The sequence below is a fragment of the Carlito syrichta genome, unplaced genomic scaffold, assembly GCF_000164805.1.
Source record: "Carlito syrichta isolate Samal-C Ts95f unplaced genomic scaffold, Tarsius_syrichta-2.0.1 Scaffold316389, whole genome shotgun sequence".
NCBI lineage: Eukaryota > Metazoa > Chordata > Mammalia > Primates > Tarsiidae > Carlito > Carlito syrichta.
This window is the reverse complement of record NW_007260485.1, coordinates 846371-850822: the sequence shown is the minus strand read 5'-3', so window position 1 is coordinate 850822 and position 4452 is coordinate 846371.

The window sequence follows — 4452 nt, the reverse complement described above, 5'->3', positions numbered from 1 at the left end:
CCCCCCCCCCCCGTCCCTTCTCAGCCGGCTTCTCTACAGTTTCCACGTTGTCCTTTTTGGAAACTTTCCCTCCCCTGGCTCCTGCCTCTCTCTCCTGTCCTGGTCGTCTCCTATTTCTTGGACAGCCCCTTTTCTGGCTTCTCTTTCTCCTGTCCGCTGTCTTGATGGAGGGTCGGAGAGAAGGTTTAAGGTTTCTTTGGGTTGCTCTGGGGACTCTGTCAACAGTTAGGTGTCGGCAGACACTTGAGTGCAAAATTTCTTCCTGTTCTGCTCCCCGCCCAAAATTCAAATTTGAAATTAAAACATCCGAGGGGGAAGGTCGGGGAGGAAGGAGAAGGGTTGATCTCAATGGTCGGCCAGATCTCAAAAATTTGGAGTATCGTGAAGTCAAAACGGACGTCGAAAGGGACGGTGAGAACGGCTCTAAGTCAAGGTTGCCATCTAGTGGCCGCAGAGGGGAGAAAGGAGAAGCCACGGGCTTCAGGTGGGCTTTACTTTCCAGGACGTTCCCTGCTTTGCGCCCTCCAAGTACCAGAAAAGAGAGACAGGGACAAGGAAAGAGAGAAAAAAGAAGAAAAATATCCAAACTCAAAGCTTTCCAACGTGAATGCTCCTGGGAACACAGGCTTTCTCCCGCCATCGCCTTCTCTTTTTAATTTCTTCAAGCTCTGAGGTTACCTCCGTGCTTCTTTTTCTCCCCCCTTACTTGTGGTTTGTATCCTGCCCCTTTGCTTTCTCAGGACCTCCGTCTGTCCCATATTTCCTAGTCCCTCTATCACTCCATCTTTCTCAGCATATTTAAGATTTTTCATGCCTGAAACTCTTCAACCTCTTATGCTCTGGCTCGCTCACTTTCGCGTTCTCTCCTCCTGATTTACATTTGCTGGCTTCGTTTCCTTATCTCCAACACATTCCTTGCCCCCCCGCCCCCAATCAGGCTGCTGCATCTGCAAGTCCCAGCTTTCCAGCTGTATCCTCACTTCTCAGACCTCCTAGCACCTCCCTCTAGCAGCATGGAACACTGTGAGCCACACCCTCCTTGGGCGAGTCAAACTCTTCTTTGGCTTCCAGGACTCCCTGCCTGCCTGAGTTTCCTCTAACGGTTCTTTCTCTGGCTCCTTTTCCCATTTGCCCATTCTTCAAAAGTGGCAAGTCCTGGGCTGTCTTCAGCCAGTATGACCCTTTTCCCTCCCTCACCCTATGTAGTCTCCCATGCATCAAGGCCCCACATCTCCACCCAAATCCACCCACTTCTCTTGGGGCCCTTGTCCCTCTCTGGTTCTGATGTCATTTCTCATCTGGATCCCTACCCAGCTCCTAACTGACTTCTAGTGGCTCCAGCTTTGCCACCTCCATTTTCCATCTTTTCAATGATGTCACTCCTTGATTGCAAGCTGCTTCAGTGGCTCTCCAAGACTCTGAGATAAAGTACAGACCTGTCCCTGCCCTACTGGTGTGCTGACCTCTCCATCCTGGCCCCGGTCTTGCTCCATTTCCAGGTTTGAGCTCCTGGAAAATAAACTGAATTCTTTTATTTGAATGAACCACAAACAATCAATCTTTCTTTCTTTCCTCCCCCCTCCAGAACTCTTTCCCTCCTTCTTCTTCTGGATAACTTGTGTTTCTTCCTGTCGATTCCCCTGGGTAGTCTTCTCTGAGGCCCGAGGCCCCAGCTAGGCCTTTCTCTGCCTCCCTCCCCACTGAAATTGGTATCACACTGTATTGCTGGGGCTGTTTCCATCTGCCTCTGGACTGCAAATTTAGTGATGCCAAGGCAACATCTATCCTTTCTTACAACTTATCCACTATGGCTAGCACAGTGCCAGGCACAAAGTAAGCCCTTAGTACTGAATGAATGAATAAGTAAATGAATAAATAAATGAATGTAGACATTTTCATTCTCCTGACCCTCTCCTCTTTTCCTGGTGTGCCATGACAGAGGGCCTCACCTAGGGTGGGGAGTATAGGCTGTGGGCTACCCACCTTCTTAGGATGGCCTGAAACCATTGGTGACCTTTGGACTGTGCTAGAGAAGCAGAGGGAACTGTGGTTAGAGCAAGGAAGGAAATCATTCACCTCTCTCCTTTCTGGCTCTGGCACATTATTCTGGCTTCTCTCTTGGTGTCATTGATAAACTCCTAGACATGCTCTTAGCAAAGGCCAATCAGTCTCCTGTGCACCAATCTCAGTCCCTCCCAAATACTCAAGGACATCACCAGCAGCTCTTCCTTCTCTCCTCTGCGTTATCAAAACTGCCCTCCCCGTTAGATCCTATCCATTCCCTAATAGCATATTTTCATCTTATCCATAGCACATTTCTCCCATATCACATGACAAGACCTAAACCTCTTGTCCCTCTTCCTTCTCCTCATCCTGACCCTACCTTTCTCCTTCCCTTCAGCTGACTATACCCACTCTTCCAGTTTCTCTTCTCCCATTCTTTCTGGAACCTCCTGCAATCAGCTTTTGCCCTTGACTCCACCAACCAGTTTCCCAGCTCACTAATGCCCCCTACCTGGCCAACCATCCCCTCAGGCCACCCCTCCTCAGTTCTCAGTTCAGTCCTCACCATACCTCACCTGTCAGCAGCAGCATCCTGTTCACTTCCTCCTCCTTGGAAACACATTCTTCCTAGGTTTCCATGATACCACTCTCAGTTTTCTTCCTAGTGCACTAGTTGCTCCTAGCCTTTTTGTATTTTTTATTTGCTTCACTCTGAACCCTGAAAGGCCCAGAGTTCAGGCCTTGGACGCGTTCCATTTTTCTCCACACTCACTTCCTTAATGATCTCCCCCGGTCTCATGGCCTTGAATTCCTTCTATGCTAATGACTTCCACATTTATCCTTCCAGCTTGGGTCTCTTTTCTGAACTCCAGATTCATCCGCCCACTTGATGTCTCCACTTAGATGTCTATAAGGCATCTCACATTTTCCCTGTTGAAGACTGAGCTAGTGACTTTTTCTCAAACTTGTTCCTCCACAGTCTTCCCTCTCCCAGTCTAATGGCAATTTCATTCTTCCAGCTGTTCAGGCCAGAAACCTTGGGGTCATCCTTGGGCCCCTCCAGCATATTCTCCTTACTCATTGTGTCCCAGTCCCTTGTTCTGAAACCACACTAGGCTTGCTCCACCTCCACATACCTTCCCCAAGAGCCATGTGGTTTGCTCCCTCCTTCCATTGTTCTTTCTGCAACAGTTACCTTCTCAGTGATTGTGGTTGGCTGAGTAATGGCTGAAAATAAGATCCTAATCTCAGGAACCTGTGAATGTTCCTCTTACCTATATGGTAAGACAAAATTTGCAGATATGATTAAGTTAAGGATCTTGAGTTGGGGAGATTATTCTGTGTAGGCCTAAATGCAATCACACCTATCCTTATATAGGGAGGCAGAGGGAGATTTGACACAGATTGCAGAAATGTGACCACTGAAGCAAGTCAATGCTGGCTATGAAATGGAGGAAGCTAAGAAACGCAAGTTTCCAGCTCTAGAAACTGAAAAAAGCAAGTAAACAGATTCTCTAGAACCCAGGAGCCTCAAGAGGGAGCATGGCCCTGCTCACACCTTTATTTCAGCCCTGTAAAATGAATTTTGGACTTCTGACCTCTGGTACTGTAAGGGAAGAAATATGTGTTAAATAACCAAGTTCATGGTAATTTGTTACAGTAGCCTAAGAAACGAACACAGTGAGGGCTGTTTTGGCCATCTTCTCTAAAATTGCATCCCTTCACCATCCCATCCCCCCTTTTTTTCTTCTTATTACCTTTCATCAGCTAATGTACTCTACATTTTACTAATTAGTCTGCAGTCCATGCCCCACACAGTGCCCTGATGCCATTGTTATGCTGCTTTGTTACCTGCTGTGCCCTGGAGAGGAGAACAGAGCTGGACAAAGCTGGACTGCTTATCAGCAGAGAGGCTTTCTACCACCTCTCTGGCTGGGCCAGGCCTGCCTCTGTCTCCTTTAATGTGAATTATTTTCCCTACTTCAGCTTGGCTGTCCACATAACTACTTTGTGGAGTGAGAGACAGGTGGAAACTGGAGTACACACTGGGTCCAAAGGATGTGACCACCTCCTGAGCCTGGCCCACTCTCCCCAGGTAAAATGTGAGCTCAATGATGCCATTTTCCAATTTTCCAAGAATTTAATCTGAAATCTCCCAGGTTTTAAACCTATTAGAAAAATAAACACGTGCAGAAGACAGCACCATTTTGGTACTCTTGCCACAGCAGTGCTGCTCCCCAGGAATTCACCCTTGGCGCTTTCCTTCCAGGTTTAGAGTTTGCGGAGGCCTCTGCTTCCACACCCATGGTCTCAACTGTCCTCTCTATATATGGATGTGTTCCCAATTTGCTCTTGAGCTCCAGAACAACGCATTCAATTACCTAGTGGGAATCTTCCCTTGGATGTGCCAGAGGCATTCCCAACTCAAAATGCCCAGGACTGAAGTTA